Source organism: Sapajus apella, unplaced genomic scaffold (assembly GCF_009761245.1).
Source record: "Sapajus apella isolate SASKATOON/1434 unplaced genomic scaffold, GSC_monkey_1.0 scaffold17, whole genome shotgun sequence".
NCBI lineage: Eukaryota > Metazoa > Chordata > Mammalia > Primates > Cebidae > Sapajus > Sapajus apella.
The window spans coordinates 27,863,450-27,885,617 of NW_022436957.1; the positions used below are offsets into that span (position 1 = coordinate 27,863,450).

Sequence of the window (22,168 nt, forward strand, 5' to 3'; positions counted from 1 at the left end):
ATGAAAAGCATGCTAACAGAGCCATTTATTACTGTACAGCCTTTTATGACAAGACCATACTCATTTTTGTAGTAATGTAATAAACTGGACTTTGGGGATCCTAGACTGAGCCCCACACAAAGATGAGTAAAATTTATAAGCTGGTCTGTGTATGTTTCTTTTTAACTTACCTGACTTAGGGCTTTTATACTCAATTCTTACATGATATAAAAAATGAAATTCTAATTTAGATGTCTCATCTACTTCTGATATAGCAAACTCATAGAATTGCACAAATTAGTTTTTAAATAATTATGCGTTTTACAACATTTGTTTTATTGTGCATATCTTGACCAAACCCATAGCACACATTCCTTCATAATCAATGGAACGATAGTGTACATATGTTTCTCATTTACATTTAAAAGGATATTAGAAACTTGAGCCAGAATTTGATAAATAAAATTCAGAATTTAATGATAGATTTCTTAAGAAATTCTTAATTCCTCTCCTTCATAATATGAATTTTACCAATTTAAAAGAAAAATAACTCAGCAGGCTATTTGAATGTGAAATTTTCACTGACACATTAGGTTTAACACTTAGTAAAATCAACAGCACAAGTAACATAAGCTTATGTTTTGCAGGCATTAATTAGGTTGGTGACCATTATGTTATTCTTCATAAAATTTACAAGTTAATAAGCTCATCTTTCTTCTTTGCATTAGTTGTTTTAACCCCTGGGGTCGATAGTTCCACATCATTTAAAGCAAGTATATATTTTATAATATTTATTTAATGGTACAATTACCTTTGCTTTTAATGATATGCATTTTATACCTGTAAGTTGTTAGACAACAAATATGTTAGTTATCAGGAACAGAGTTAGGTAGAGGACAAGTTGTAGTTTTTCATTTATTTATTTATTTTGATGTTTAATCAAGGGAATTCTTTCAGAATTGGTCATATTTTCGAAATATTTAGAAAAAATCTAGGTGTTATTTTAAAAGCAGTGGGAATTCAAACGAGTTTTGATGCATATTCTCATCACTTTTTCTGAACAAAAAATTCTAGGATGCTTATATCTATTTTCTGATTCCTCTTTGACATGTAGTTTTCTCAGTCTTCATTACTTTCATTTGAGATGCTTTCAGCTATCTTAAATTCATATTGGTGCTTAATAAATATAGTAATTGTGCATTACAGCTAGCAAGAATTGTGTGAATATGATTTTTGTTTTATGGTCAAATACAGTAATGAAAAGTGCACTAAAAATACACTCACTTTTGCCTGCTAACTTGTATTTACTTCCTTAAACAAAATTGTGAACCCAAATTTTGAGTATTTGGCATTTGCATAAAGAAACTTTAAATAAAAATGAGATTTACCAATGAATCCAGCTGGTTTTTTGAAAAGATTAATAAAATAGATAGACCACTAGCCAGAATAATAAAGGAGAAAAGAGAAAAGAATCAAATAGACACAATAAAAAATGATGAATGGGATATTACCACTGATTCCACAGAAATACAAACTACCATCAGAGAATACTATCAATACCTCTATGCAAATAAACTAGAAAATCTAGAAGAGATGGATACATTTCTAGACACAAACACCCTCCCAAAACTAAACCAGGGAGAAGTCGAATCCCTGAATAGACCAATAACAAGTTCTGAAATTTAGGTAGTAATTAAGAGCCTGCTGACCAAAAAAAACCCCAGGACCAGAGGGATTTGCAGCAGAATCTACCAGAGGTACAAAGAGGAGCTTGTACCATATCTTCGAAAACTATTCTGAGCAATAGAAAAAGAGGGGCTCCTCCCTAACTTATTTTTTGAGGTCAGCATCATCCTGATACCAAAACCTGGCAGAGACACAACAAAAACAAACAAAATTTCAGGCCAATATTCCTGATAAACATCAATGTGAAAATCCTCAATAAAATACTGGTAAACCAAATCCAATAGCATATTAAAAAGCATATCCACCATGATCAAGTCGGCTCCATCCCTGGTATGCAAGGCTGGCTCAACATATGCAAATCAATAAATGTAATCTATTACATAAACAGAACCAATGACAAAAACCACATGATTACCTCAATAGATGGAGAAAAGGCCTTCGATAGAATTCAACAGCTTTTCACGCTAAAACCACCCAATAAACTAGGTAATGATGAAATGTATCTCAAAATAATAAGAGCTATTTATGACAAACCCACAGCCAATGTCATACTGAATGGGCAAAAGCTGGAAGAATTCCCTTTGAAAACCAGCACAAGAGAAGGATGCCCTCTTTCACTACTCCTATTCAACATAGTTTTGGAAGTTCTGGCCAGGGCAATCAGGCAAGGGAGAAATAAAAGGTATTCAAATAGGAAAAGAGGAAGTCAAATTATCTCTATTTGCAGAAGACATTATTGTATATTTAGCAAACCCTATTGTCCCAGTCCCAAAACTCCTTAAGCTGATAAGTAATGTCAGCAAAGTCTCAGGATACAAAATCACCATGCAAAAATCACAAGCATTCCTGTACACCAATAACAGACACACAGAGAACCAAATAATGAGAGAACTCCCATTCACAATTGCTACAAAGAGAATAAAATACCTAGGAATACAACTAACAAGCAATGTGAAGGACCTCTTTAAGGAGAACTACAAACCACTGCTCAGGGAAATGAGAGAGGACACAAACAAATGGAAAAACAATCCATGCTCATGGACAGAAAGAAACAATATCAGGAAAACAGTCATATTGCCCAAAGTAATTTACAGATTCAATGCTATTCTCATCAAGCTACCATTGATTTTCTTCACAGAATTAGAAAAAACGACTTGGAACCAAAAAGAGCCTGTATAGCCAAGAGAATCCTAAGCAAAAAGAACAAAACTGGAGACATCATGCTACCTGACTCCAAACTATACAACAAGGTTACAGCAACCAAACAGCTTGGTACTGGTACCAAAACATACATACATATATATATTCCACTGGAACAGTACAGAGGGCTCAGAAATATCACTACTCCTCTACAACCATCTGATCTTTGACAAACTAGACAAAAACAAGCAATGGGGAAAGGATTCCCTATTTAATAAATGGTGTTAGGAAAACTGGCTAGCTATATACAGAAAACTGAATCTGGACCCCTTCCTTACACCTTATGCAAGAATTAACTCAAGATGGATTAAATTTGTAAATGTAAGACCTAAAACCACAAAAACCCTAGAATAAAACCTAGGCAATACCATTCATGACACAGGCATGGTCAAGTACTTCATGACTAAAACACCAAAAGCAATGGCACCAAAAGCCAAAATTGACAAATGGGATCTAATTAAACTAAAGAGCTTCTGCACAGAAACAGAAACTATCATCAGCATGAACAGGCAGCCTACAGAATGGGATAAAATTTTTGCAATCTATCCATCTGACAAAGTGCTAACATCCAGAATCTATAAGGAACTTAATTTACAAGACAAAAACAACCCCATCAAAAAGTGGGCAAAGGATATAAACAGACGCTTTTCAAAAGAAAACATTTATGTGGCCAACAAACATGAAAAAAAGCTAATCATCACTGGTCATTAGAGAAATGCAAATCAAACCCACAATGAGATGCCATCTCATGTCAGAATGGCGATCATTAAAAAGTCAGGAGACAACAGATGCTGGAGAGGATGTAGAGAAATAGGCAGGCTTTTACACTGTTAGTGGGAGTGTAAATTAGTTCAACTACTGCAGAAGACAGTGTGGTGATTGCTCAAGGATCTAGAATCAGAAATACCATTTGACCCAGCAATCCCATTACTGGGTGTATACCCAAAGGAATATAAATCATTCTACTATAAAGACACATGCATACGTATGTTTACTGTAGCACTATTCACAATAGCAAAGACTTGGAGCCAACCCAAATGCCTGTCAATTATAGACTGGACAAAGAAAATGTGTCACATATATACCATGGAATACTATGCAGCCATAAAAGAGAATGAGTTTATGTCCTTTGCAGGGACCTAGACAAAGCTGAAAACCATCATTATCAGCAAACTCACACAAGAAAAGAAAACCAAACACCACATGTTCTCACTCATAAGTGGGAGTTTAACAATGAGAACACATGGACACAGGGAGGGGAACATCACACACTGGGGTCTGTCGGTGGGTGAGAGGAAAGGGGAGGGATAGAATTAGGAGAAATACCTAACATAGATGATGAGTTGATGGGTGCATCAAACCACCACGGCACATGTATACCTATGTAACAAACCTGCACATTCTGCACATGTATCCCATAACTTAAGTATAATAAGAAAAAAATTATTCAGTGACACTTGATAAAAAAAATGAAATATAAATGAGATTTACTTAAAAATAATAATTTGAGCTCTAAGATCAGAATTCTGTATCTTAGCATTTAAGATCTATCATTAGTTATAGTTCTAAACGAGTGCTTAAAGAATGTAGGCTGCATGCTGTGTTCTGGCTTCTCATGTGATAAGCTTCTCTTCACATGATCCAGTATGTCTGCCATATATTATTTTATTATATACCAATTTAATAAATATTCATCAGCACATTAAAATAAAAACCATTTCAACTATATTTCAATGAATATCTCTCAGAAGAGTGCTATGTGGCATCTGTTTAAATTGCCAATTTTTCTGGTAACCATCCTTTTGCACACTGTGTACAAGAGTTCAATTTTTAAAAAATTTTTAGGTCCCCAAAATAAGTGACAAATAATTTTAATTTTATATCTGGTTCTAGAAATCATTTTTAACAAATTTTTTTAATAACAAAGAAGTTTTCATTAACCTGACTGAAATACTCTTTGAAGAAATATTAGCCATTGAACTGCAGGTTGGGAATGTTCTAATAATATGCATATTGTGATTATTTTCAAGATTGTCACAAATAAGCCATAGAGCCGTTGGTGTCAATTCATGGAAATAATCCCTCCACGCTCAGCCATGGCATGAACAAATTTTCTGGAACACTTAGAAATATTAAAATTCTTACAGTTGAACATAATCAAGAAAATGAAAAGCTATCGTTTATTACTTTAGAAAAATCTGAATGAGGAAAATATAATTATTTCTATCCTAAACTACTGATAATCAAGTAATCTTTTAAAAAATTTTCGTCTTTTCATTATAAAGATAAATTAGAATACCTGTAATTTCTAAAATGTTTCTGATTGCAATTACCTATGGGCAGCAATTCAGCTATATGTTATAATTAAAATCTAAAAGGTTAATGCTTTTCACCAAATATATTTAAGGAAGACAGATCTATAAAAGGATTCACTATCTTGATACATAGTATCCAGTCATCATAGATAACAGATGTTAAGTGGTACAGATGGACTTAATAGAGAAAGCTAAAGGTTGATACTGTGAACTTTCATGAGAAATAGAAATATTCCAAAATAACCCTTTGACACCACTGGGAAACTGTGAACTCATTTTCTAGAAAATTCTGTTGTATTAAGTTTGAATATTTTCACTTATTATAGCAATCTGATATGTACAATAATGTTTAATATGTAGAGAATTTTCATAATTTTCATATACAAGAGACTACCACAAACTGAATCAAAAGAGAGTCAGACACTTGGAGATCTAGTTTACTATCTATTTCTTAAAAGTATAGCATTCCTACTGACACACTCATGCAAATCTATAATGAATAAACTACGTGCATCAAATGACTTTCAGTTTGGTTTAATAAAAATTTGAGACAGTTATTTAAAACTCAGTGTAATTGGAAATATCGGGTTCATTTTCTCTTCTTTATGCAAAATCCATGTACTCATATTCAGATTAATCCTTTTCATCTGAATTTCATTAATTCTGTCTTGAATAATTACATCCTTCTGAATTCTGATGTGTACAAATCCTGTCTAACCTTTTGAAAATCAAGTTGCTTTTGTTAATATTCTTTACCACCTTATATCATTATAGATACTCATGTATCATTAGCAAGGAAATGCTATAATCTGACTAATTCATTTTATTTCTTTGTGTTTATTTTCATTTCTAACTATATATACCCAAAAGAATATAGTAGCCTTATTTTCTAGAGACAACATTCAAGATGTGTGAAAGAAACCTTAAAATACCTATTTTATTGACAAATGAAAAGTTTGATCAATGCTTAATAATTATTACAGATCAAAATTATGATTTGTATGATCTCAAGTTGACATCAAAACAGCTTTGAGATTTTGAGCTATGTAAGTAGGCAGAGGTATCACTCACAAAGTTTAGATAAACTTTCATTTATCTGAAACTCCAGTTATCACATTCTTTTTATTACATAAAATTTCTTTCTTGAAGGGCCATAACTGCATGAGATAAAAGCAATCCTGTTTTGAAACAAATGGTGCATTATGTCTAGGTTTTTAAACAAAATGTTTTCCTTCATGATTTAAAAGGCTTCTCTCTCCTTTAAATGCATTGAGGTTACTGGCCCATTTATGAGTTATGAGGTCAAAGAAACTCAAGAAGAAAAATGTGCTATATGACATATTATTATGACATATGCCAAAAATAACCATATATCTCATATGAATACAACACGTGAAAAATATATCAATGCATCCAAAGTCTAACTAACAAAAACAGACTATTACCTTGACCAAAAACAGTAAAATAGTGATGGAGCCTTTTTTTACTTCATTAGTATTAACGAAGATGAAGATAAGCAAATCTTCAAAGAAGATTTATTAATGATTTCCTGTGAGCTATAATATGAAAATCTATGAGCCATAATGTGAAAATATATCAGTTTATGTCTGATTATCTTTACTCAAAAGGATATTCTTAAATATTATGAATTATTTAAAAGTAATAACACAATGATATGTAAATCCAAAATATGATTACCTGTACATGCTTTAAGTAGGTTCAGATGGGTCATAAATGAAAAGTCAATGGAAAAGTGTTAAATTTTCTTAGACAAGTAACTCTGTCTCCTAGCCTCACAAGTCTTCAGAGAAAGACAAGTTGCCTTCTAGGGGTCATTATAATAATAAAGAAAGTTGAGGGTTTTTTAAAAATTTATTTCTCCTGGATAATTATAATAGACATTATAAGCATTAAATGCAAATCACAATCAAATTTGGCAAAATTATTTTATCAGTCCAGAGTGATTAAAAAACCCTCAAACAGTAAAGCATATAAACAAAAGAATATGATGCAGATGAGATTGATATGGGTTTAGTCTGCCTTATCACTGTTTTGGATATGTATAATGGCATGACAATAACAGCATTCTGACGGTACTTCCTTTTGTATGTTTAGTCAAGTTATTGGGTAGAAAGACCTTGAATAATGAGTCTAATGAGTCCAAGCATATTGGTTATGAACCTGCATAGAGAAAATAGCAATGAGAGAGTACTTTGCTCTTATGTGATTTCCCCCTTATTGCATCATCTATAAAATTGCTTATGTGAACCTATGTAATCAAAAAAAGGGGATATCCACAACAGAATAATAAATAAAGTGATCAGCAATATAATTTTCCCCCCTTTTTAAAAAAAAGACTAAAACCCACTAACATACATAAAAATTCAAGGTAAAATATGGAAGAAAATTATCCTTTATATCCATATTATTTTTCTAAAATTAGAATAAAATTTTAAAGTAGGGTAGCCTGTTAGTGAAAAAGATATGCTGATGATGCTGGGTTTTCCAGTCTTTAAATACATCCTACTTCTAGAAGGCCAGGTATAAACAGTGTCCTATATAACAGGTCTGGACAGACCTGCTCATTGACCTGTCTCATGTTGATTCTTACTTTCTACACCATGAAATTTACCTAATTCCTCAGGGCCAAGTTCAATTACTATCTAATTAAGCTGATAAACTGAATCTGGAAAATGTGTTAATGGCTTATACTGGTTTAGTGTTTTCTTTCAAAAGACAACATTTGCATTTTTATAAAGGTTTTCAAAGAATTAACATAAATTAGTAACTTGAAAAAATTTTAGTCACTAAGTATGGCCTGTGAGAGAAGAGAAATAAAAGACTTTTGTTGACACCCAGATAACAACTACATAAGCACCAATATATAAGCAGCAACAATCATGGCCTGCCTTGTAAAATCGTCTCCAAAAAATAACCTACACATTAATAGATAAGACACATAATAGTTTATATACCCTCGTCAGCTTATAAGGCAGCAAAAAATAAATGTAGCAAAGACTCATGCCTGCTACCTAGCATACAGTATGTTATCAAAAATATTTGCTGCATAAATTAATGAAGAAACAAGCATCAACTTAAAAGGATAACTATAAAATACACATATGGCTAGAATCGTCAGGATCTACATTCATAATATAATGTATATTTAGGAATATTCAGAATTCAAACAGGAATATTTTCTTCATTTCATAATGCAACCTTTATTGTCATAGATTTAAAAGGTATATCTGATTTAACTATGTCACATTTCTCCAATTCATAGCACACTAGCGACATGCTATTGTACATTCAGGTTTAGGTCCTTAAGTTGTCTTTTAGGGATTAATGTACCTCACTATACATGAATAGAAACATAAGTAATTATTTGAGGTCATGATATATCGACAATATTAAGATATACTAATTTTAGCTTCTTCATGGGTGTCACAATGTCTATTAGCAAACTGAAAGCATTGAGAAGACCTGTAGTCAAAAACTCATTTTAACCTTTGGTAACTCTTCCAAAACTCTTCCCATAAAAGTTTTCATTAATATATCCAGAGTATATTTTTATTGTAAACTATTCTAAAATATCAGCTTGGGAATACTTGCCGTAGCGATCTTTTTATATGTTGACATGCAAAAACGAACCCTCCCTCCATTCCGCACACATACCTATACTTAACTCAGTGTGAAAATAAAAGTAACACAAGAAAAAATGAGTATAGAAATACCGTAAGTTCTGTAGTTATATTTCATCCTACTAAATCACTTAATTTCTGTTGCCTTGTGGATCTATCAACTTGAATAGATTTTTCAGAATAAACTCACACTATTATTTGTATACAAGATTTGTCACACCCCTCAGAAAATGTGGATACTATCTCTAGATTAATGTAGCAACTCAGTATCTATGTCTAAATATGCACGTGTCATGATATGTTTTTCATTTAAGTATTTTCTTTATTAGAAATGCGAGTGATAGCTATGCCTATAATTACACTGTTCAGTATGGTAGTCATTAACTACATTTGGCTAAAAATATTTGCATCTAAATTATTTAAGAGGAAATACAATGAAAAATTTAGTACTCTGTTTTTACCACCCATATTTTAAGTTCTCAGTAGCCTCAAAGCTACTGTATTGGACAGTGTAGTTATAGAAAATTTCCATCATCTCAGAAAGTCTATTGGATAGTGCTAATCTAGAAAAGGACAATACATTTTATTTCTAGATAAGGTTAATACTTAAGTATGTTCTGTAATGGTTTTTTATTCTACTCAATCTCTGCCCAAAGTGCTGTCTAGTATTTATGTGGTTAAAGTTACCTAACGGGCACTCGATTAATATTCTTTTATAATGGCAATCATAAAAGAAAGAAACACTCCTTTTTCAAATTGCTTATTAAAAATATAACAACGTTCTAATTTAAATAATAATGTGAAAACTAAGATATATGAAAAATCTAATGCTAGTATTGTATCTATCTGAAAATACTTGTAACATAATTAGTTTTTCACAAAGGTGATTTAGACTGGCTACTAAATTCAAATTAAAATGTCACAAGCTGAAAATTCAATCAATTTATTATTATTCTATATCTAATTGGTTTAATTGAATTGCTAAATACACTGTATTTTGTTTTTAGGTAGACACAGCCTAAATCTGTAAGTAATCTCACTCAACTTTGAAAATAATTAATTTTAAAACCTATTATTGTGACATACATAATATGCATTATTTATCTGGTCAAAGCTTATCAATCATATATGTGCACATGTATGTGTTTGTGCAAATATAGACACAAAAAATGGAAATGTTGAGAATGAGTAAATCACTTAATAGGCATGTTTTCTGTTTCCCTTCGAGCTAAGTACATACAACTTAAGATAATCACAACTAACTGCTAGAATTTAGAAGAATGTATGGTATCAGGATCTGAAATTATGAAAAAAAATGCAGATGAAGAGAAAAAGTTAATGAACTGGTGGCATTTCAAAGATATGTGTATCTTGGCATGATCTGAGATAGAAATTATGGATCTGATGATTTTCAAGTATATATGTGGAATGATTTGTGGGAGACCATTGATTTAAGGACGTCTGTTTGACTTAAGAAGGAGTCAGTACTTGCTGGTTAGTTTCATGCAGGCATTACTGGACAGTGTCTGTACTACATGGCTAAGGACAGGCTTACTTCCACCCCTTGTCCATGAGATCAAAGATGTTTGCCCATACATACATTTTGTGAATAGATTCCAGCTTGTTAAATAATTATTCACCAGATTTAAAAAAAAAACTCTCATTATTCACATTGCTTCTCAATCAATCACTATGCATCAGAGCATCAAAACCTTAACTGCATTTGTGCTAAGACAATTCACATCCTTTGACTTAAGCATGAGAGTAAAAAAAGCAAAGCTTTTTCAGAAGACACAAGGGGTTGAAGAGAAAGACAAAGCTGAGAGTCCATACAAGTAGTAAACTAGAAGAAATAGAAGATACATTTAACAAAAATAAAATTAGAAACATTAAAAGGTTATCACTAGAGCATGGAAAGCCTGTTACCTGGTTTTTAAAAAATCAATAGACAATTTAGAAAAAAGAATAATGATTGCTAAAAAAAAAAATGGGCTATTTACAGTCAAGCAGAAGTATGCCACAATTTAAAGAAAAATAGAAATAAATTAATAGTGAAAAAAATAAGAAACTTAGAAAATAGATCTAGGATACCTGTTAAGCAATTTTAAGTACCAGAATAAGAAAAGAGAAGAGATGGAAGATTTGTAATAAATAAAACAATCACAATAGAATTCCAGAGCTAAAGAAGTTGTTAATATTAATTGGTTATTTAAAAATGGTACCCAAGTACAAAAAAGAATTAAAGAGTAAGAGGTGGCTCACAACTGTAATCCCAGCACTTTAAGAGGCTGAGGTGAGAAGACTGCTTGATTTCAGGAGTTCAAGACCAGTCTAGGCAACATAGTGAGACACTACCTCTGCAAATAATGTTTAAAAAATTAGCCAGCCATGCTAGTGATTGCCTGTAGTCCCAGCTACTTGGGAGGCTGAGGCAGTAAGATCTCTTGAGCCTAGGAGTTGGAGACTGCAGTGAGCTATGATTGCATCACTGCACTCTAACCTGGGCAATACCAAGACCCTGTCTCAAAAATAAAATAAAATAAAATAATAAATAGAGACATATATTTAGAAACATTTTAAATTATATCCTAATGGAATTTCTTCACTTAAAGGGATGGGGCAAAGAGCATCTTTAGACTTTGAGAGAAAGATAAAAGGTTAAATACAAAGAAATGATATTTGGACTGGAATCAGACTTTATGCTGGCCACAATGGTAGCCAGAAGACAGCTGAAACTAGAAAACAATGGAAACTAGAAGACCATTGTTCATAACCTACAGGGACTACTAAAACAAGAGGAAAGATATTAAAGAACGCTGTTACTACCCAATAAATCTAACAGGATGACTGCAAAGTAAAGATCATTTTGAAAATGCAAGGCTTACAAAGTTTACATCCTTTGTGATTTTATGAGGACATTTCTCAAGTGTTCCAACCAAATTAAAAATTAAGTACCCCAAAATCTAAAATGCAATAAAATAAATAAATGGGGGAAAAAAATGAAGTACAGTTGGCCATCTGTATCCATGGGTTCCACATTTGTGGATTTAACCAACCATGGATCGAACATATTTGCAAAAATATATGAATGGTTTGTCTACACTAAACATGTACAGACACTTTTATTGCAATTATTCTCTAAACAATACTGCATAATGGCTATTTATATAGCATTTACATTATATTGGGTATTATAAATAACCTAGAAATGATTTAAAATGTTCAGGAGGATGTCCACGGTTATATGCAAACACCATGCCATTTTATATAAAGAATTTGAGCATCCTTGGATTTTGATATACGTAGGGCAGTCCTGAAACCAATGCCCCACAGTTACTGAAGGATGGCTGTATAATAAAGATGTGAAAACAAGGAGAAATAAGAGATACAAAAAATAGTAATAAGAAATAAACCTTGTGTGGTTTTTGGTCAAATTTTATGAAATAACAGTGTAAGTATAATTTAAGAAATCACATGACTTCTTAAACTAGATATGTGATACAATAAGTGAAAACAACAGTAGCCAAGAAATAAAATTATAAATCATTAGGTTTTAAAGGATTTTGCCTTTGATTGAAAATAATGAGGTGTTGGCTAAGTAAATCATCTTGGTGATGAGGGCATTGTTCTCATTTAATTGTGATGTAACACTACAGAAATAGAGGCTTAAAATTGTTGCTTAAAAGAGGAAACAGCACTAGTAAAATGCAAATACAAAGCGTAACTTATAAATTACCTGTAAGTGGGGGAAGAGATACAGTAGAGTGCAGTGAAGAAGATGATGATTTATAAAATTATACAAAAGGAATAAGAGTAAATAAAATGTATGATAAAATAATGACCACCAATATGACAAGGAATTATAATTAATGACCATCAATATGACAAAGTATACAGTTGTAAGAGTTATTATAACAAAAATAAAGTTGGTTAAATTCTCTAAAGATAAAATATCTATCATTCTGTTCTGTATCTCCATAAGCACATATTAGTAAGAACATGTAACATTTGTCTTTATAGATACCAGAGGCTGGGAAGAGTGTAGGTGAGCAGAATGGGTGAAGAGAGGTTGGTTACTAGGTACAAACATACAGTTGCGAAGAGGGAATAAATGCTAATGTTTGACAGCAGAGTAGGGTGACTATAGTAAAAAACAATGTATCGTGTATTTGAAAATACCTAGAAGAGAGGAATTGAAATACTCCCAACACAGAGAAATGCTAAATACTTGAGGTGATGGATACCCTAAATATCCTAACTTAATCATTATGCATTCTATGCATGTAACAAAATATTACATGTACCCCCATAAAGATGTAAAACTATTTGTATAAATAAAAAGACTCTAACAAGTTTAAAATGCACACTCCATCTATAGGCTGTTTATAAGAAACATAGAAAAACAAGGTCACAATGCTGCATTATATAATGACAGGTGATTTAGGAGACAAATTTTTAAAAGTTGAAAGTCAAAATAATAGTATCAAATAAAATATAATTCAAGGCCAAAAAGCACCAAATGGGTCCCAGAGAACCAATGTAATGATAAAAATCATACTTCTTCCCAAAATACAGTAGTCATTAATTGCTATGTCCCAAACATTTGGCTGCATTATACCTAAGGTAAATTACTAGAAATAAGAGAATATGAAAAAATCATAGCTGTAGTTGTTACCTTACATATACCTCTTCCGCAACTTGTTAGATTAAAATGGACCAAAAAAAAAAAAAAAAAAAAAAAAAAAAACAAGAATAGAGGTGGTATTGAGACAAGCTAAATTTGATCTGTATTTTGTGCACAAAGGAAAAAGCATGTTCTCCTATTTTACTGAGATTAAAAAGCATATATACACAGAGAAAACTTTTTAAAAGCATCAAAAATGAAGATTTTACAGGTTATCTTTTCTAATAGAAATATTATAATCCAGAAATGTAGAAGAATAGAATAACTTTGATTCATCTTCTAAGACTTTTATGAAAAATGCAAAAGATCTGTACACTTTACTTGGGAAAAAGTTTCTAATTGACTATTATATGTAAAATAATACACAGAATAAAGCAATGTTTTTTAAAAAGTGAAATATATATATACTATTCATTGGTAAGAATGAATTGTATATGGAATATAGCACAAAAAGATAAGATTAAACTGTAAACATTTTTTTTTTTTGCTTCAGTGGGGGAGGAATCAGCAGAAGAAAGAAAGAAAGAGTAGTAAAGTTTCCTCAATCTACCTTTGTATTAATTAAACTATTAAACTAATACTGTAATACATTTAAAATAATCATGCAGAGCTCTGAACTAGCACTAAAGAGTAGAAGCAAAAAGATATAGATTTCAGTGGTGAAAAGTGTTTTTATGTAACATTTATCAGTAGGCACGGCCCCTTTTAATTGACTTTATTGTTCATAATAGACTCCTCGCTTCTATTGAAGCTGTAGGAAAGCATGTACCACTAACTGGCTCCCAGTATTATGGAAGTATAGACCAAGACAAAATACATAAGGCAGAATGAAAGCATTTTGAAACAGTTTTGCATCGTCACCTAAAACAATGTTGGTGCCCCTCACTGCATACCCAATTGACAGAAGAGTCCTGGCAAAGATTGGTGGCTGCTGCTTCTCATGAAGTCGAGAGAATTATTTTTAGGTGCCTGAGATTCCTGGAGGTGAGGAAACTTAACAGCCAAAGGCTAACAGCACTCTTTTGTGAGAGCACCTAATATTAGGTCTCTTTTAACTGATCTTAAGTACTTCATTTATAAGCAACTAATTAAATAAGTATTACTAATGAGAAAAATACCCAAGCCAAGGTAAATATTTAGCTAAGGATATCACAATCCACAAAAGGCAGCTTTTTGTTTGCATTTGAAATTAATGCTTCATTTCTCTCCGTGTATTTGAAGTCGCTTTGTTAACCTGAAATGTTTTCCTCTTTGGCCTGACACATTAGACCATCTTTATGTATATGACCTTAATTAGAAGGGACACTAGTAACATTGTGATATATTGATAATAGTATTTATAAAACTATCTGACCAAACTCCAAATAACAAGTTTAAGAGTTAACCCTGTATTCTATTCTTCTTTGAAATAGTCACAATAATTGCATATGCCTGCAATACAAAGTAGGCAATTAAAAACACAACTTTAGGAACTTGACTAAAAGATGAAGAATAAACTACAAAAATCATCATCTTGATGAGTTCAGCAGGTATTTTTTCAAAGCCAAAGGGTACATTTCGCAAAGTAACTTAATAGATGTAAATAGCATATAACATATAGCATAGCTACATAAATAAGTATATGTGTAACATATATGAATACACTTAGGAGTGCATATGCACCCTCAGATGTAAATATAGAGTTATAAGTTAGCTGGCAGCAGTAGTATGTGATTTAGTAAGCAAATATGCCACATGACATTAAGTATTAAACCCTTTTGCACATAGTAGGTAAGATATTACAGATTTCTTGGGCTAGGCACCATGGCATCACACCTGTAATCCAGGCAGTTTGCAAGGCCGAGGTGGGCAGATCATTTCAGGTCAGGAGTTCGAGCTCAGCCTGGCCAATATGGTGAAACCCTGTCTGTCTGTACTAAAAAAATTTAAAAATTAACTAGGTGTGGTGGCGGGTGTCTGTAATCCCAGCGACTCAGGAGGATGAGGTAGGAGAATCACTTGAACCTGGGAGTCAGCGGTTGCAGTGAGCTGAGATCATGCCACTGCACTCTAGCCTGAGTGACACGGTGAGACTCCATCTCCAAAAAAAGGAAAAAAAGATTTCTTTACCTAAATTTATGGATAAGCTATTAAAATAATATTGTCCAAAAGTATTAAATGATAATAAACATAAATCATTTGTTCTCTGTGTCTCCCTTCCTCCATCCTTCCCTCTCTCGCCTGAATTGCCCTCTGCTAAATTGTTTCCCCAAACCATGTATTGTTTCTCATATATATGTTCTTTTTCACCTTACTACTAGGCTGCAGCTATTATCTCCAGTTTCAGTCATTTATTCCTTGAGTCCCTTTTTGGCTTCAAAGCTACTAGAGGCAGAAAGACAAGATAATTAAGTTCATTAGAATTACCTCTTTAATCAGGGCAGAATTTTTAAAAGAATCTCCAAAAATGAATTTGAAAAGTCATAATGAAATATAAGTAAGGTTTGGACTTCACAAACTTTAAAAAATCAATTTTGGGAATCCAGAGACCTTTTGTTCCACTCCTTTCCTGATTCTTGGCTGTGTTCCAGGTAAATTAAAATGATTCCATCTGACCTCTACATAAATGAAGCACTGCTGTGTGTATAGAAACTGTTGTATTTAATATTATTTTCCCAAAATAAAATACTTTCCAGGTTATAAATAACTTTGCAAAATGTGATAATAGTCACTGAACAAAACCATTTTTCTCTTACCAAAGATTATGCTCAATTCTTTTTTTAAAGTTTTGTGAATTTAATGACACCTTAGGATTAATGTGCTCTACTTTACAATCAAGTTAGTTTCTCTTAAAATAGCTTGTTCTCTGTCAATGTTCCAGGAAATAATTGTCACTGTATTTTCCCATGGCAAGGATTTCAATATAAAATTATACTGTTCTGTCCATTGAATTTACAAGTTTTAAGTATAAAAAATCATATTCACACAATCAATTTTCACTCTGTTTAGATCACAGGTTTTGAAAAGGTAATTAGCTTGGACATTACTGTTCTTCCCCACAACCTCTTTGTAAAAGCAGCTACAACAGAAATGAAGTATTTTATCAAATAAAAAAAAAAAAAACCTTTAACTTTTAACTTCTCGAAACTTTTCAGAATACAGATTTAATTTGCCTAGTTTTGTATCCAAACCAGTTATTTTTTTAAAAAAATAATTAACTAAAATGATGAACGTTAGAGTCTTTTGTCAATCACAAATAAATATGTTAATTAGTCATTATGATTATTGGGAAATGAATGTGAAAAAAGCATGCATAACATTAATGCATTGTATTTGTTAAGTTTTTATCTTCATGCATTCAGTTTTCAATTATGAAAAGGACAGAAAATATAATACTTCTGTTTTAAAGTAAACTAATTTATTTTTGGATTCCAGATATCTTCAAGAAATGATACTATTATGAGTTATTTATATCACCAAAACAAAAATAGATTCAAATCCAGAGGATGAAAATATTTATAAACAAGCAAATACCATTTGGTATCTGTATTATTTGTGTTAATGCTGAACTACATTAGACAAATGTTATAATACCCTAATTCTACCTTTTTTGTATATTTTTTCTTGTATTTGTTCCTCACATATGACAAAATAAATTCAATAATATTATTCCAGCGGATAATTGTTATGGGGCCAGCGCTTTTCGCCCAACAGGCCATACAAATAAGAGGTGATGGTTTTCATGATTTCTCCTCCTCATTCTAAAACTTCAAGCAAACTATATAGAAACTTAGCAGGAATAGTGTCCCTTCATGTAAATAAGTTTCTCTAAGTTGGTGATTTACAGACTTTGTATTTCATAGGCAATGACAATATTATAAAAAAAACTATTAGGGAACATCACAAAAGCTCTACCCTTTACTTTTTCTAATAAAGGATGTTGTAAAAAAAAATAAGAAAGAAAAGAAAACCCATTTTTATTCTTCCAAAACTGTTGAAAGCCATAATTTTGAAAGAAAGGACACTTCTCGAATTAAAAACTTTGGTTTATGAAAAGCTAAAAAAACTGTTTTTTTTTTTTCTTTTGGACCATTGAAAACTTTTGGACTATGGGAGACTGGCATTAGGATACCGCTGACATAAAAATACAGAACAATCAACGTTGAAACTGCAGGGAATTCTACGGGAAGATGTTACACATTCATTCATTCAATCATTCATTCCACATATTTTTATTAAATACCTGCTCTGTGATACACTGTGTGTCTTGGGGAAATAGTAACTAACAAGACAGAATAGATTCCTCCCTTCATCATGCCTGTATTCTAATAATAGGAAACATAAGCAAGTCAACATACAAAGTTTTTCAGATGGCAGTATTAGAAGTGAAATGCCTCAGTGATGTTCTATAGCATGATGGTAAGGGTAGAATGGATGGTGTGAACAACATCACACAGGTTGTTGAAGGAAGGGCCACCTGTGCAGATAATGTTCACTCTGCATTCTGCAATGCTACAGCAGACCAGCAAAGAAATATCGAGAAATAGGGGTGCAAGTCAAAGGAAACATAATTGCAATGACCTAAGGTAGAAGACATCTTGGCAAGTTTAAGGAAGAGGAGGGTTTTGCAGCAGTTGATTAAAGAGACCCTTTCCGATTACGGAGGCCAATGTATGAAGAGGACTAGATGTATCAAATTAATTTTCCACATACAAAATAGTTGAGTGTATCTATGAGGCAAGAAACAAAAGTATAGTGACTGATATTATTCATGTTTCATGTGTTTGTGATTGGGTGCTAATCAGTTAACACATTTTGAGATTTACATGGGTCACAAATGGAGTTTTATGTTACGGATAACTCTATTTGTTAAGTAATTCATTTTTTTCATCACCCAGATAGTCTATTAACTAAGAAAGCACTAATTATTATGGAAAATTAGGGATCTTCTCGAATTCTCACCAATTAATTTATTCTGGCAATAAGTACCCATGCACCGATATCCAGAAAAACAGTTAACAATATCTGCAAATTATCTGAACCTCTTAAATTTGTACAGATATGGGCACTTGGATTATATTTAATCCATGCATCTTTCATCCATGGATTAGTCACCACTAAATATAGCTTTTCTCTGTTTTACATGTGTTAAAATAGCTATTTAAGAATTTTAAAAACTGCTCATGATTATAGCATATGGTGCTAAATTTGAGAATGCAATCAACTTGGACTTCCATTTAGTTATCTTAGCTGTCTGTTACTAAACGGGTGCTAAACTATCCTCAAAAGATTAAATAAAGGGTAAAAATATGGAATGTTTTTAAGCAAAATCATGTTATATAATAAATGTTCCATGAATAAATTTGTATTATTCATAAAACTAAATTTTAAACATATTTTAATATTTCAAAAGCAACTGGATTATAAAGGAGGGCAGGAGAATTATCAGATAACTTAGCAAAGCTGAAAGCATTATAATTCTTTTTATTTAGTGAAAATCAAAGTGGAAAACAATATACACTTGAATTGATTTTATTCATCTGTTCTCAGAATATGTTCCATACAATGAGAGTCTTAAGTAATCATTGAAGAATCAGAATGATTTACAGATGGTGCAAGTGATTTAATTATTTTTAACCAGTTGTTCTGGACATGCTCAGAAGGATATTTCCAACCTCACTGCAGAAGCCATCTGAGCTCCCTTCCAGCTGGTGTTCCATATTTTCAAAGCAAATTTAGATTGGAGAAAATTACACTTTTTATTGTTGTGTTGCAAACGGAGGTCAAATTGTTGTATATAAATTCTTGTTCTTTTTTCTCTTCATTGTATGAGTTATATTTATCAAATATCACGTCTTTTGTATGATTGCTATGGATTTGCCAATGTTATTTTACGTTTTGTGTTGTCTGGCACATAGGAGGCACTAGATAAATGTTTATTCAATTAAAGAAATACCAATTCAGTGTATTCAAAATAAAACTTGAATTTCTTTCTAGACTTACAGTAAGTGTATGGAGTCACTATTTAACTGCATCCTCACCATTATTGGGAGGTTCCCATTAAAAATGAACAAAAGAAGGAAGAAACCAATGAAATAAAACAGTATCACTATCAGTACCCCCACCACCAAAAAAACAACATCAACAAAACTGTATTAATAAGTAAAACTACCTCTTGATTCTGGAAACTTTGATCCTAATTTTATGGGATCCTAGGAAAGCTGCTTGACAAATTTTCATCTTTTTAGGCTATTATAAGGACAATAGATATCCTTTGTAAAAATTTAGTACTGCATACTTCATAATGCTAAATGACTATAATATCATGCAAGAAACATAACGGCTTTATCATTTATCATTTCCATTATGCTAAGAAAATTTTTAATCGTTTCCATTATGCTAAGAAAAGGGAGTGGAATATGGACATCCCATTAATGTCCATAGTCACAATGAGAAGAAACAAACTGTTCCAAAATAGTTCTATCAAATGTAATAGTTTTTCAAGGTTGTAGCATTCAGAGGAAGATAATACTGACATTAGCAAACCAAGTTACTTCATCTGATGCCAGAAATGAGCTATATTTATTTTACTTTTATCAGTAACATTATATGATAGTAAAACTGCAAATATCAATAATTTGCTTAATTTTGTATTTATATGTATTTCTGAAAAATATATATAGATTTTACCTCGAATATTTCCTAAAGAATACACTAAATTTCCACTTGATAGCAAAATTTGACATAGTATATTACCGTAAGATGTTTTTCTTAAATTTATGAATATACTTGACAACAAATTGCATGATGACTGTGGTCTATTATTGTCACTTTAATTCAGAACATAAACAAATATACAATTATATATCGAATGTAGCCATAATCTAAACTATAAATTAATTGTGAATAGGGAATCTAGTTTGATACATTTATTCTAATATTTTTATTCATTGTGCTACTTGAAGCCAGTCATTTGAGACAATATTCATGAAGTAATATGTTGTATATGTCTTACTAAATGATTAATTTGCTCAAACTTGCAAGAATATTAAATTGTAATGAACATCTTATTTTATACATAGTGATGGCTTTGGACTAGAGACATTCAGAAAACACAACATCCCATATATATATATATATATATATATATATATATATATATATATAGTTACTTAATATCCTTGGTGAATTCAATTAATGTTCTTAAGCCTCCATTTTCTGTTTGGATTATTTGCTTTATCCTAATAGCTTAAGTATCTATTTTTCCATCTACTATTCAAAAATTGTATACTTCTATTAATGATTACTATAAAATTCTTAACATGCACAGAAATTTTGTAAGTTTTTGTTCTGAGCATTAACAGAATCTTAAAATGGCTTTATTCATTATTGATTAATTACTTATTTTATGAATTAAACAAATATATATATTGTGTACCTAGTTACTGTTTGGGGTGTTAAGGACACAGCAGTTGGAAGGCAAGTTTTCTTTCTTTTTTTTTTTTTTTTTTTTTGCATTATTGGATTGGAGCTCTACTTCTAGGTAGGGAGCTACATAACCAAAAAGATAAATAGGGAAAATATTGAGAACTTGCCTGGTAGAGCAACTTATTGAGAAAAATAAATGGGGAAAGTATGGATAAAAAGTATGTGTGTGTGTGTGCGTGCGCGCGCGCGTGTGTGTGTGTGTGTGCGCGCACATAAGACAGAGATTCAATGAGAAAAACACTTTTGAGTAAAGAAGTTAAGGCAGAAATGAAAAGAGCCACATGGACAAATGGGGGAGGATTATTTTGGGCAGAGGTAGCACAATGCTATGGGTGCATGTCAGGTCTGTTCAAACAGCAGCTAAGGGGTCAATGCAGGTGGAGCAGAGGTACAGTATTAAGGCCTGAGAGTTAAGAAGCGGGCCAACTGGGTCACATATCCCTTGAAATTCATGAAGGGTTTTAGATTTCACCTTAAAATAGATGGGAATTCATTGAAGGGTTATGATCAGATTTAAATATGATTTATATTTTCAAATGTTGTCCCTGTTTATTGTGTAGAGAATAGGCCAAAGCAAGCAAGCGTAGATTTTTTTTTCCCTAAACATTTGAAAGGACAGTGCTGCCACTGCATTTGAGGGGAGAAGAGTAATTTGATTTTAATCAAGCCATGAGGCTGAATGAAAACAGCAAGGCATATATAGAATATATAGAAGCGGCAAGTGCTCAAGGACTGAGCACTGAGGCATTTCAGCATTAGAGAAGTAGGGACCTATGGAAACTCAGAAACAATACACAGAAAAGTAGGACGTAAACTGGATAAAAAACTTAATTCAACCAGCTTCTCAAGTTTCTTTCATGCCCAGCATTTTAGTTCTATTCTGTTTTATAATGGACACTTTTATATGTAGTAAATGTTTAACACTTTTCCATTTTTTACCATTTTCTTTGCACATCATTGTTTTTTGCAGCTTAAATCTTCCATCTTGAATCATTCTCCTGCTTAAAGACCAATCTTGACATCCTTTAATGAGAATTTTATGCTAGTAAACAGTTTCTGTGTGCCTGAAAAGATCTTTCAGTGTTATTCCTGAAAGAGAGTTTCTATCAGTACACAATTCTAGGTTCCTATGTGGATTTTCTTTCATTGTTTTTGAAAATATTATTCTACCATCTTCCGGCTTCTATTATCATTCT

The 22,168-nt window shown here is 31.9% G+C and overlaps 1 protein-coding gene across 12 annotated transcripts in view; it reads right to left on the reverse strand.

The window, feature by feature from the left end:
• Positions 1-22,168, reverse strand: part of DMD (dystrophin) — a 2,282,798-nt gene that overhangs the window by 1,243,488 nt on the left and 1,017,142 nt on the right. The gene's annotated exons all lie outside the window — the stretch shown is intronic.